General features: G+C 35.8%; 1 protein-coding gene across 3 annotated transcripts in view; it reads right to left on the reverse strand.

The window, feature by feature from the left end:
* Nucleotides 1–14,664, reverse strand: part of CSMD3 (CUB and Sushi multiple domains 3) — a 1,308,014-nt gene that overhangs the window by 729,015 nt on the left and 564,335 nt on the right. The gene's annotated exons all lie outside the window — the stretch shown is intronic.

Below are 14,664 nucleotides of genomic sequence, written 5' to 3' on the forward strand. Positions count from 1 at the left end.
TAAATACTACCATATTTTTAAAAAATTATACTTATTATTGCAAAAACACATTATAACCTCAGCTGTCACAAAAGAAGATATGAGTTTTCCAAATATATAAATGTTTCCTGTTTTAATCAAATAGCTAATATAATTTCATACAAATAAAAAAATATGAGATAAGGAAGAACAAGTGATGGTATCTGAGTCAAAGAAGATTTAAGAAATAAGAAGCAGGGGATCTTGAGAGAATGACATAAACAGTAAATTTGTAACTAATTTTTTTTTTTCAGTTATTGAGTTTTGGTTTATTTAAAGATCTAGACAACTTCCTGACAGATGCAAAAATTTATCACTAAAGAAGGTGCATTTTTTTTCAAAATTATCACTATATTACTAGAAACTATCCAAACATGAAAGACGACCTAAAAATTAAAACATCTTCAAACCATTTCTATAAAGAAAAAAAAAAATACTAAACATGTAGAAAATAACTATCACTAAAATGACCTCAAAAATCACTAAGATAATATGCCTTTTAGACCTTTAGCAGGGATACTACATGCCAGAATAAATGGAACTATGTCAAAGTTTTGAGTGAATATAAGTTAGAAATCTAACATTCTATTCATACTTATTCAAACAAGTGGAATCAACATGTCATACTTTTTTAGCTAGGCAAAAATTTTCTACATATATACAATACATATTATTTATATATTTGCAAACACAGTTTTTACTACACTAGACAAAGGCTTAAAAAACAAGAAATTAACATGTGATGCAGTATTAACTAAAGTACAGATTTTGTTCAAATTTCACAAAATTTTATGCTTGTGCCCATTATTTGTTTTTGTAGATTATTATGTTTTTGTAGATATTTATTTAATTGCATTGAACAGCTTTAGTTTCATGTAACAATTTCTGAAAAATTATGTTTCCATTTTTATTCTGTCATATATATTTTCTAAAACTCCTTTTATGGCTTCTTAGATACACCCATCATTTAAAAGTGAACATTTAATTTCCAAATGCATTGGGTTTTTAAAGTAGCTTTGATATTAATTTCTCATTTTGACACTAATTTCTCATTTAAATTGCTCTCTTCTTTGCAATCACCCTCTGTCTTTTTTTGAGTCTTTTAACTTTATTGAAACTTCCAATGACTAAGTCAAAGATCTCTCCTGGTAACTAGAGAGTGTTAACAAATCTTGATCTCTTTCTGTAATGACCTGAGTGTCTGAGTGTCTCATAGCAAGATCACAAATTCAAAATGTTCCAAATTGAACTTGCCTTTCCTGAGATCCATTTGTCTTCCTAAAATTCCAATCTTAGTGCATTCTACTACTATCTATTTAGTAATCCAAGACAGAAACATCTACACTTGCAAAGAATTTTCACTAATTAAAGTATTCAATATACATTCACTGCTTATGTAGGAGAGACAACCTCAAATGTCTTATAGATAATCAAGTCCAAAAGCTTGATCATGAATACGTGAGTATCTGCTTGCTTAAACCATTTATATTTAAAAGGATTTCTTTTTTCCTCAAATACTATACAGAACCAACAAAATAGAAAACTTGCTGACTATGATTATCTTACTCTTTGGGATATGTTAGGTACTGACAAAGAGAACACAATACCAAAAGAAGATATGAGACTCTCCTCTCAGAGTTCATTGACATATAGGGGAGACAAATAGGAAAAATAAAATATAATGTGCTATCATATCATAAGAGTGAAGACTGCTATGAAAGAAGAAAGAGAGGCACATAATCCAGGCTTGTTTGGGGGTTGAAACCTTAGCTTAATACTGAAAACTGAGCAGATATAGCCAAACAATAAATAGGAAAGCCATTTCTAGGTAAGGAATGCACGATAGAAAACTCCGAGGGGTTACAGTCGTGATAGATTTTGGGAACCACAAAAGTTTGAGAACAAGTAACAACTATGTCTACAGTCTGTGTATATATGTGTGTGTGTGTATAAGTGGAAAGTTGAAGTGGGAGTGAGATGAGGGATAAAGGATTGATGATATATGAGATTAAAGAACGAAATTGAGATTAAGTTGTAGAAAGTGTTTCTATACCCTGTATATATCTGGCAGATTTTATCTGTTCCCTTTCAACAATTATTCCTTACCCCTCAAACAGAACCATACCTTATTTAGGATATAGGTATATTTTCTAGATTTCCATGATACCCTCCGGAAGTCTCATGCTTAATTTAAACCAGTTATGCTGATTTCATTTTGCTAAGCTACTGGCTGTTTCAAAGGTGTGTGTGGTGGTTGGTGGTTTAGTCACTAAATTTTGTCCAGCTCTTGTGAGCCTGTGGTCTATAGTCAGCCAGGCTCCTCTGTCCTTGGGATTCTCCAGGCAAGAAAACTGGAGTGGGTTACCATTTCCTTCTCCATCAAAGGTGTGTAGGACAACCATTTTTGGCCAATGAAATGCCTGGTCAAGACTTCTCATGCTCAACAAAAATACAAGAACTCAAAAAGAGAAAAATCTTTGCCAGTTTTCCTTCTTTCTTCTTTAAAAGAAGGATTGATACCTAGAGCAAGAGTAATAGCGGTCATCTTCCCATCACAAGACAATTAGCACAATACTCAAAACTAACATACTAAGAATGATATAGAAAAATTATATTATAAATGTAATGTTTTAATATATTTCTAACTCTGTATATTTTAAACTTTATTTCAACAAAAGATTACCATGATTTAAATGAGGTGTAGTCTTAAACCATTTCCTATATCACCTTCTCTTTTCAACATTTTTAGTACAACATTGCAATAACAGCTTGTTTTTCCATTTTTCCCCTCCAGTAATGAGGAAACTATGAGGATAAAGCTAACAAAATATATAAAATTATACACTCAGAAAGTGTGCACAGTACATAGACTAAGGTTTGTTATTTGTTTTAAGATTGCCTTCTCATGTCAAAAATTTTGTTATTTCCTAAATGTCATATCAGCTTAGATAACATACTTGAAGTAACTTTCAAAAATCTATTCTTACTATTTCTTCTATATATTTATACAACTTACAAGACTTTTAAAAATTAGAGTGTTTTGACATCATGATATTGCCCTGTGCAGTCTGAGCCCCACACAATAGAGTATATATGCTTGTATTGCTCTTTATTTTCATGCCTAGGTAAGATGTCTTTTTAAGGAACTTTCTCAAAGAGATGAGAAACAGCTTTCAATAGGGACAATAGTATTATAATTCTTAACTGCACTGGTCTTAAAACATAACATCAGAGAAGGCTGCAATACAGATTTACCCAAATTCAACTCATCAAGCTTTTCTTAAGTATCTAAACTGCTGTTGGATTGGTGATGAAAAATACAAGAAGATTATATCTGTTTTCAATAAGCAAAATAAAGGCCAGTATTGTGGTAAGAGAAGCACACAAGTGAATATCATTCAAATCATATGAACAAGAGAATATGGACACAAGTTATGGGAAACCCAGGAAGATGAAAGTCCATTTGAAGAGTGGATAGAATTCTCATAGGCAAACATATTCTAGGAAGAGAGAAGAGCATGTGCTATATTACTGACCTGATAAAGTATATCAGGTTGCCTTAAGCAAACGGTTAAATTCAGGGAACAGTAGTCTGTATTTTTTAATGTTTCTTTTTTAAGTACACATCACACAACTAAACTGATATATTTTCGGAAGAGACACGTTGAGCATGCTGTAACACAATACAGTAGAAATGGAAATATAATTTCAGAAAGTTAGATTTGGACTGTGTTAAGGAGAAATTTAAATGCAAGAATGCAGATATATAAGTGAGGCAGGAAGAACACCAAACTGCAAGCCATAAGCTCTGGGTTCAAGGCATGCCTTTATTACTGCTAAGTGTGCAAACTTCTGGCATACAGGAATACTCATGAGCAAAACAAATATTGATATGTACAATGTTATAATTAGTAACAACATAATGGTTGTGAAAGTACTTTTAAGTTAATGTATGCTATATGTCAGGGTTCCCAAATGGCTCAGGGATAAGGAATTTGCCTGCAATGCAGGAGTCATGGGAGACAGGGGTTTGATACTCGTGTCAGGAAGATCCTCTGGAGGAGGGCATAACAACCCACTCCAATATTCTTGCTTGGAGAATCCCATGGACAGAGGAGCCTGACAGGCTACAGTCCATAGGGTCACAAAATGTTGGACACAACTAAAGAGCCTACTGATGAAAGTGAAAGAGGAGAGTAAAAAAGTCAGCTTAAACCTCAACATTCAGAAAACTAAGATCATGGCATCCAGTCCCATCACTTCATGGCAAATAGATGTGGAAACAGTGGAAACAGTGGCTGACTTTATTCTTTTGGGCTCCAAAATCACTGCAGATATTGATAGTAGCCATGAAATTAAAAGATGCTTACTCCTTAGAGGGAAAGTAATGACCAACCTAAACAGCATTTTAAAAAGCAGAGACATTACTTTGTCAACAAAGGTCCATTCTAGTCAGGCTATGTTTTTTCCAAAAGTTATGTATGGATGTGAGAGTTGGTCTATAAAGAAAGCTGAGTGCTGAAGAATTGATGCTTTTGAACTGTGGTGTTGGAAAAGACTCTTGAGAGTTCCTTGGACTACAAGGAGATCCAACCAGTCCATCCTAAAGGAGAACAGTCCTGGGTGTTCATTGGAAGGACTGATGGTGAGGCTGCAACTCCAATACTTTGGCCACCTGATGCGAAGAGCTGACTCATTTGAAAAGACCCTGATGCTGGGAAAGATTGAGGGCAGAAGAATGAGACGACAGAGAATGAAATGGTTGCATGGCATCAATGATTCAATGGACATGAATTTGGGTAGACTCCGGGAGTTTGTGATGGACAGGGAGGCCTGGCATGCTGCGGTTCATAGGGTCACAAAGAGTCAGACATGACTGAGTGACTGAACTGAACTGAACTGATTGAGTATGCATGTGCATATGTTATATGTCTGTGTGTAATAACTAATACAATTTCTTAGTTCAGTGAACTTTGGGAGATAACACATTTTTGATACAGGAGTAATGTATGAGGAGTTGTAAAATAAAAATCTTTACCTGAAAGACAAGTGTAATGTACCTCCAACAGGAGAGGCAACCATTGTTATTGCAAGGGTTAGAATTTTTAAGGATATAAAGTAAGAAGGAGGCAATATGAGTTGAAAGTAATCAATTAATAAGATTGAAGAAGCAGAATTAATAAATTGTTGTATTTAGAGAGTAAAGATTTTTAAATCTGTATTTACTGGGAAAATCATAGGAAAATCAAAAAGAGAAAGAAATGATGAATAACCAAACATTCATTGAGCCTTACTTAATTTTGGGTACTTAAATATGCAATTTTATGACAGGTAATCTAGTCCTACACTAAAACAGAACAATTTGGTGTTACTCTATGTTTAATGAAGAAACAGAACTTTGGGGACAATAATGAGCTTCTCTAAATCAAATAAGAGTGACAGTATATAAAATTAAAATTCATCCTAATTCCAAATTCCATGTTCTCTCATTTGGAATGAGGTATATGTGTTGTGGAGAAAGATTAGCTCAATTTTTTTTAAGTTAAAAAAGTAAATATCCATATGTCAGGTGAGTGAAAATAACAAAACCTAGGAGAAACATAGAAAGTCATGAATATTGAATCTTTCAGATGTAATGCTATTCTTAAAGCTTAATATACAGTAGAAGACGGGAGTTTTGAAACTGGAACATGGAGGAAGGTTTATTTTTAAGGAATGCAAGGAGAAAACGAATTCCACAAGAAAAGAATGAAAAATGGATAGCCAGAGAGTAGATTTGGGGAAACTAAGGTATTCCTTGGTCATGTAAATAACCAAGAACTATGTAATAAAAATATTACAATGATGACAGTAGGGTCAAGGAAAATGAGGACTGCAAAAATTAATTTAATTTGGGATGGGTAAGTCATTAGTAATTAAAGAGATGATGCAAAAAGCCAGACTAAAAAACATTAGGAAATAGTTGTATGATAAGGTAGTGTCACATAGGTAGCTATTCTTTAAAAGATTTTTTATGGGAGGAGATTTAACACCTTTGTCAGAGAAGGCAATGGCAACCCACTCCAGTACTCTTGCCTGGAAAATCCCATGGACAGAGGAGCCTGGTAGGCTGCAATCCATGGGGTCATGAAGAGTCGGACACGACTGAGCGACTTCACTTTCACTTTTCACTTTCAGGCATTGGAGAGGGAAATGGCAACCCACTCCAGTGTTCTTGCCTGGAGAATCCCAGGGATGGGGGAGCCTGGTGGGCTGCTGCCTAAGGGGTCGCACAGAGTCGGACACAACTGAAGTGACTTAGCAGCAGCAGCAGCAGCAAATATTTAACACCTTTGTAAATTTCTATTAGTGATCTCTTTGCAATTACTAAAGTTAGATATATAAATGAACATATTTAGAAATCTCATGCTAGAACAGGGGGTGAAGATGGGTCCAAATTCAAAAGTTGGACAGATTGCATCATGATAGTCAGCTTTTCCTCACTATGTTACTGTTTTAATATTCAGTTCAGTTCAGTTCATTTCAGTTGCTCAGTTTTATCTGACTCTTTACGACCCCATGAACTGTAGCACGCTAGGCTTCCTCATCTATCATCAACTCCTGGGGTTTACTCAGGTCTACTAAATCTGTGATGCCATCCAAACATCTCATCCTCTGTGGTCTCCATAACCTCCCACCGTCAATTTTTCCCAGCATCAGTTGTTTCAAATGAGTCAGTTCTTCACATCATGTGGCCAAAGTATTGGAGTTTCAGCTTCAACATCAGTCCTTCCAATGAATATTCAGGACTGATTTCCTTTAGAAGGGAGTGGTTGGACATCCTTGCAGTCCAAGCGACTCTCAAGAGTCTTCTCCAATAACACAGTTCAAAAGCATCAATTCTTCAGTGCTCAGCTTTCTTTATAGTCCAACTCTCACATGCATACATAACTACTGGAAAAACCATAGCCTTGACTAGACGGACCTTTGTTGGCAAAGTAATGTCTCTGCTTTCTAATATGCTATCTAGGCTGCTCATAACTTTCCTTCCAAGGAGTAAGCGTCTTTTAATTTCATGGCTGCTATCAACATCTGCAGTGATTTTGGACCCCCAAAAAATAAAGTCAGGCACTGTATCCACTGTTTCCCCATTTATTTGCCATGAAGTGATGGGACTGGAGGCCATGATCTTTGTTTTCTGAATGTTGATCTTTAAGCTAACTTTTTCACTCTCCTCTTTCACTTTCATCAAGAGGCTCTTAAGTTGTTCTTCACTTTCTGCCATAAAGGTGGTGTCATCTGCATATCTGAGGTTATTGATATTTATCCTGGCAATCTTGAGTCCAGCTTGTGCTTCATCTAGACCAGCATTTCTCATGATGTACTCTGCATGTAAGTTAAATAAGCAGCTGACAATATACAGCCTTGATGTACTGCTTTCGGATTTGGAACCAGTCTGTTGTTCCATGTCCAGTTCTAACTGTTGCTTCCTGACCTGCAGAAAGATTTCACAGGAGGCAAGTCAAGTGGTGTGGTATTCCCATCTCTTTCAGAATTTTCCCCAGTTTATGGTGATCCACACAGTCAAAGTTTTTGGCATAGTCAGTAAAGCAGAAATAGATGTTTTTTTCTGGAGCTCTCTTGCTTTTTTGATGATTCAATGGATGTTGGCAATTTGATTTCTGATTCCTCTGCCTTTTCTAAATCCAGATTGCACATCTGGAAGTTCACAGTTCACATATGGTTGAAGCCTGGCTTTGAGAATTTTGAGCATTACTTTACTAGCATGTGAGATGAGTGCACTTGTGTGGAACTTTGAACATTCTTTGGGATTGCCTTTCTTTGGGATTGGAATGAAAACTGTCCTTTTTCCAGTCCTATGGCCACTGTTGAGTTTTCCAAATTTTCTGGCATATTGAGTGCAGAACTTTCACAGCATTATCATTTAGGATTTGAAATAGCTCAACTGGCACTGAGCTATTCACCTCCACTAGCCTTGTTTGTAGTGATGATTACTAAGGCCCACTTGACTTCACATTCCAGGATGTCTGGTTCTAGGTGAGTAATCACACCATTGTGATTATCTGGGTCATGAAGATCTTTTTTGTATAGTTCTTCTGTGTATTCTTACCACCTCTTCTCAATATCTTCTGCCTCTGTTAGGTCCCTACCATTTCTGTCTTTTATGTGCTTATCTTTGCCTGAAATATCCCCGTGCTACCTCTTGAAGAGATTTTAGTCTTTCTCATTCTGTTTTTTTTTTTTTTTTTCCCCTCTATTTCTTTGCACTGATCACTGAGGAAGGCTTTCTTATTCTCCTTGCTATTCTTTGGAACTTTGTATTCAAATGGGTATATCCTTCCTTTCCTCCTTTGCTTTTCCCTTCTCTTCTTTTCAAAGCTATTTGTAAGGCCTCTTCAGGCAGCCATTTTGCTTTTTTGCATTTCTTTTTCTTGGGATGGTCTTGATCCCTGTCTCCTGTACAGTGTCTTGAATCTCCATCCATAGTTCATTGGGCACTCTGTTTATCAGATCTAGTCCTTTAAATCTATATATTTAAGGATAAGAGGCTTCAATCTCAAAGAAAGGCAGTGCCAATGGATGTTCTTTGAACAATGAGCACAATTGCACTCATCTCTCACACTAGCAAAGTAATGCTCAAAATTCTCCAAGCCAGGCTTCAACAGAACATGAAGTATGAACTTCCAGATGTTCAAGCTGATTTGAGAAAAGGCACAGGAACCAGAAATCATATTGCCAACATCCGCCGGATATCAAAAAAGCAAGAGAGCTTCAAAAAACATCTATTTCTGCTTTATTGACTATGCCAGTCTTTCACTGTGTGGATCATCACAAACTGTGGAAAATTCTGAAAGAGATGGGAATACCAGACCACCTGACCTGCCTCTTGAGAAACCTGTATGCAGGTCAGGAAGCAACAGTTAGTACTGGACACGGAACAACTGACTGGTTAAAAATAGGGAAAGGAGTACTTCTAGGCTGTGTATTGTCAGCTGCTTATTTAACTTACATGCAGAGGACATTAGGAGAAATGCTGGTCTGGGTGAAGCACAAGCTGGAATCAAGATTGCCGGGAAAAATATCAATAACCTCAGATATGCAGATGACACCACCCTTATGGCAGAAACTGAAGAAGAAATAAAGAGCCTCTTGATGAAAGTGAAAGAGGAGAGTGAAAACGTTAGTTTAAAACTCAACATTCAGAAAACGAAGATCATAGCCTCTGGTCCCATCACTTCATGGCAAATATATGGAGAAACAGTGGAAACAGTGACTGACTTTTTTGGGGGGCGGCTCCATAATCACCTCAGATGGTGATTGTAGCCATGAAATTAAAATATTCTTACTCTTTGGAAGGAAAGTTATGACCAACCCAGACAGCATATTAAAAAGCAGAGACATTACTTTGGCAACAACGATCTGACTAGTCAAGGCTATGTTTTTTCCAGTAGTCATGTATGGATGTGAGAGTTGTACTATAAAGGTGAGTGCAGACAAATTGATTCTTTTGAACTGTGCTGTTGGAGAAGACTCTTGAGAGTCCCTTGGACTGCAAGGAGATCCAACTTGTCCATCCTAAAGGAGATCAGTCCTGGGTGTTCATTGAAAGGACTGATGTTGAAGATGAAACCCCAATCAATACATTGGCCACCTGGTGTGAATAGTTGACTAACTGAAACGACCCTGATGCTGGGAAAGATTGAGGGCAGTAGGAGAATGGAACAGGGATGAGATGGTTGGACGGCATCACTGACTCAATGTACATGAGTTTGAGTAGGTTCTGGGAGTTTGTGATGGACAGGGAGGCCTGGTGTGCTGCAGTTCATGGGGTCACAAAGAGTCGAACACAACTAAGTGACTGAACGGAACTAAAAATTTAAACATCCCCTTGAAAAAAACCCATGGTGCTTGGTGCTGTAATTAACTGTTCCTACTTTCCTGTCTTCTCCTCACTCCTACCATGTACCTGGCAGCTTGTAATTACTATCAAGCTTTACATCTGATTTGCTAGGAAATAGTGTTTCCAATTAAAAAAATTAGAAGCCACTCTACCTCCTAAATATGTTTTGTGCATTACAAAGAAAATAATATTCCACTTGAAAATAATATAGGAATTGTTCTCCCTAGATCCTATGCCAATACATTCAGGGGCTGCCATTAGTTTAGCAATGGTGATTGGCAAATCTTCAGAAACTGTCTTGGTAGAGTTTTTAATCTATAAATAATAGAGCAAAAACACATTCTTAACAGATATGAAGCCAATAACAAAAGCTGTTTTATATTTACATGGGGCAGAGGCTGGTCCTTCAATTAAATAAACCAGTCTTGCTTCTATATGTGGAGTTTGTGATTCATTGTGTATCTGCCTCACAGAGGCTAATTTTCCTTTGAGATGACAGGGGCCTGGTAAAAGAGAGTTAATTCAAGAGCTGGCCAAAGTGTATCACTTCATAATGGGCTGATATAGTGTATCTTTTGACAGTGATTTTTATTCCCCTATGGATTTTCCTTATTCTTTGGGGTGCTTCTCATACCTTTTATATATGAATGACCATTGTTTCATACTTTTTATACACAGAAAAATTATTCTTTTCCCTCTGAAAAAGGTTAATCTAAAAATATTGCATCCACTATTTCTGAATCAGTCCTGTTTGTAGATGAAATTGAAACTGAAAGACAATCTAATCCACTCCTCTTGTAAAGAGCCCCCAACTCATATCTCTGCTTGATATTTTCTTTTTTCCAGATCCATGGTTTTATTAGTTATGCCTAGAAGAATCACTAGCAATTTCCTGAATGTACTGATCTTTATCATGCCTTTGCACAGTCCTTTTCATGCTTATACCTGGGAAACTTAAGAATTCTACATAGAAATCATATAACAAGGCATATTCGTTATTATCAATCTCAATAGGACACTCAAAATTACTTAGCAAGGAAATGTTTCTTTTTCAAACTTGATCTCCCACTATTGGTGATTACTATTTCCAGTTTTTCTCTCAAAGTTCCTCTGCTATACATTCCCATCTCTTGTGAGATGGGAATATGTGTGTGTGTGTGTGTGTGTGTGTGTGTGTGTGTGTGTGTGTGTGTGTGTGTGTGTGTGTGTGTGTGTGTGATATATATAGGGTCTTGCTTGATGCATCATTACCAAAGTAAAATTACTAAACATGAGCTCTCTCATTTTCCCATCAGAAAACCTTGACCCATCCTTGGAACTGTGTTTATTTTCTCCAAAAGAGTTATGTTCTTTTACTTATCTTTTTCCTATCATCAGTATTTTCCTCTCTACAGGATTATTTATATCAACCAATAAATATGCTCTGGTTTCTTGTGTCTCTAAAAAGGAAATTTCTTTTAACTTTCTAATGACTACGGAACTGACCCATTATTATTCTGCTTTACAGAATTTGATGTTCCAAAGCTATTACCTATCTGAACTGTCTATTTACTCTGTAGATTATTTCAATTTGTCTCAACCTCTGTCACTCCAATGAAATCAATCTTCTCAACAATCTTCATGTTGTCGAACTTAAGAGTCTTCTGTCCTCATCATTTTCAATTTTTCAATTTTGTTCAACATTCTGGACCCCCTTTTAAGGACTTCTTTCTCTTGCTTAATTCACACTTATTTCTCTTGCCACTCATGAGAATGATAAAATAGATTCTTAAATTTCATCACACCATGAAATAGCATAGATTTTTGGACTAGGTCACAGATTCTAGTTCACTGCCATCACCACGGTCCAAGTCTCTACCATCTTAAATCTAGACTACTTCAGTGCCCTTCTAACTAAAACCTCTGTTTCCTTCAATCTATTTATCTAAAGTATAAAGTATAATGTACTGAAAACACAAATTGAATCTGTTCCTTCTCTCACAACTCTTTATAGCCTTTCCTAATAGATAGGTAACCTAATGAGGAGTCTGATATGCTACAATCCATAAGGTTGCAACAAATCAGACACAACTTAGTGACAGAACCACAACAAGAAGAAAGCTGAATGAGTGAAGAAGCCTTGGTGTGGCCATTGTGAACCAGAGAGCTTGTTCTGCCTAAAGGGAACACATATTAATAGTTTCCAGTAGATGTTGCAGCAAAGGCACATTGGTTTTAGCTGCCAAATCTATAAATGAAATACAAAAATGTGTGAGTGACTGTATCAGTGTGTGTGTAAAATTTCCTGATTTTCAAATGTTGACTGTCATATTTCAAAAAACACTGTGTGTTTAATATGAAACATATCTTCACACCAGATTAGGTAGAATGGCTGCCAATTTGCTTTCTTTGCAGAAGAGACTGGTTTCTCCAGTGAACCAGTGAAGTTGCTCAGTCGTGTCCAACTCTTTGCAATTCCATGGACTGTAGCCTACCAGGCTACTCCATCCACGGAATTTTCCAGGCAAGGGTACTGGAATGGGCTGCCATTTCCTTCTCCAGGGGATCTTCCCAACCCAGGGATTGAACCCAGATCTCCCACATTGCAGGCAGACACTTTACCGTCTGAGCTACCAGGGAAGCCCCCCACATCTCCTTAACTTCATTCTACCACTTTTCTATTGCATTCTGTGTTTTTCTCCAATTTACATTTCTATAATTTAGACTCTCTGATCTTCTTCATTTTCCTAAAATAGCTCATCAAGCTCTTTTTCAGTGTGAGGCTCTTCCTTTTCTGAAGAATAGAGGCATAAAATTCTTCTGGTATCAATGAAAATGGGACCTTCTTACATCAGGTGGGTTCCTATCCTGACAATTTTATCCTCAAGTTTTGACTTCACAGTACTTTTCTTTTTTTGAAAAAAATGAGATTCATTTAATTATAGTCTTTTTTTCACCATTAAATTTGAAGTACTATGTGGGGAATGTACTGTGTCTGTGTTATGTGTGTTATTTGTTCCTAGTTCAAAGCCAGGCACATAACAGGCAAGCAAAACAAGTAAATAATGAATATATAAATATATAAATGGTCTCTGGACTTCATTTCTCTACATTACAGATTCTAATCACACTTTATCACGTAGCTCAACATTTGCCTCTGTGAACCTCATCTAGTTGCCAAAAATACCATAACTGTTCTGTCTCCATAGCATTTATAAATATTGTTTAATTATAAGAGTATATCTTAGCCTGATTGTAAGCTCCTTGATTCTTTACATCTATCAGGGTGCCTAAAACATGACTGTAAGATAATCTGATGATTTGAAATTTACTAAAAGATAATTTAACACACTATATTACTATTACTAATAGTAATAAGCCTATTTCTAATAAATCCCATATTTTTGTAAAAAGTGAGACCAAATAGATACTAACATCAATAATAATTATTTCAATTTATCTTTTCATACTATAATAGTAGCTAGAATTGAATGCTTATTAATCTTAAGTTTTACCATGTTTACATTATCTCATGCAATCTTCCCCTCAATCCTACGAAACAGGTGTTACCGTTTTTAGATCTGAGGAAAACATCCCCAGAGAAGACAATATATTGATGGTTGATTGTAAGAATGGGATCTGAACGAAGTTTGTTTGGTTTCAAAGCATAATGTAACACAGTGATTAAAGGGTCAGGATATACAATCAGGAAGTAATGAGTTCAAATTCCAGTTCCATAAAATTATTAGTTGGATAAGCAGACTTTCAGTTTTATTATTTGTAAGTGAAAATAAAAGCGTTAGTTGCTCAGTTGTGTCTGACTCTTTTTGACCCCATGGACTGTAACACTCTAGGCTCTTCTTTCCATGGAATTCTCCAGGCAAGAATACTGGAGTGGGTAGCCATTCCCTTTTTCAAGGGATCTTTCCGACCCAGGGATTGAACCTGGGTCTCCTGCATCGCAGGCAGATATTTTACCATCTGAGGCAAAGTTGGAATAAAACAAATAGGTTTTTGATTATAAGTTTTATTATTATAGGGTTTTTATTAAATAAATAATACATGTACAAATACAAGATGAATTGATGGACACTTTGCAGTCTATAAAATATCACTTTTAACTACTGAGGTTGAGATTTAGTTGATTTTTAATATACTCACTTAGTTTATTAAGCTCTAACTCTGACCAGATTCCGGGTCTTTTGAATTTCTTTTTAATGTGATTTTTCAAACAATATCATCCATATTAATTATCAGGCTAGTTAAAGAAAGTTCTGCAAATTTCTTAGAAAATTACAATTCTATTCATATTGAACTAATATTGTTTTCCCCTCCAAGAATATCGAAATATAACTCTAAGTCAAATGATCCATGGAGACAAAATATTCATAGGTTTTTATTATAAGAACTACCTTTTTAGTCATGGGGAATTTCTTCAGCATATCACTTGTCCTTTACACAAACAGCATAAAGAAGTAAAGAATGTAAATGTATGGTATGTGAAACTATAACCATTATCATTTTTAAATTTAATATATCATGAATATTTTGTGAAAATAGTATTTGTGAACTAAATTATCACTTAGCATTTTATAGGATTTTGTATCTTTTATTTGTAAAATGTTACATTCAGAAGACTACTGAAAACTCAATATTTTTAAACAATATTGTGTCATGGTGTAAATTAATAGTTACCATAATACTGAGTGCACTATTCCTTTGACACATTCAACCATGAGTGCTGTGTGTGCTAAATCGCTTCAGTC

Source organism: Muntiacus reevesi, chromosome 12 (genome assembly GCF_963930625.1).
Source record: "Muntiacus reevesi chromosome 12, mMunRee1.1, whole genome shotgun sequence".
NCBI classification, from domain to species: Eukaryota; Metazoa; Chordata; class Mammalia; order Artiodactyla; family Cervidae; genus Muntiacus; species Muntiacus reevesi.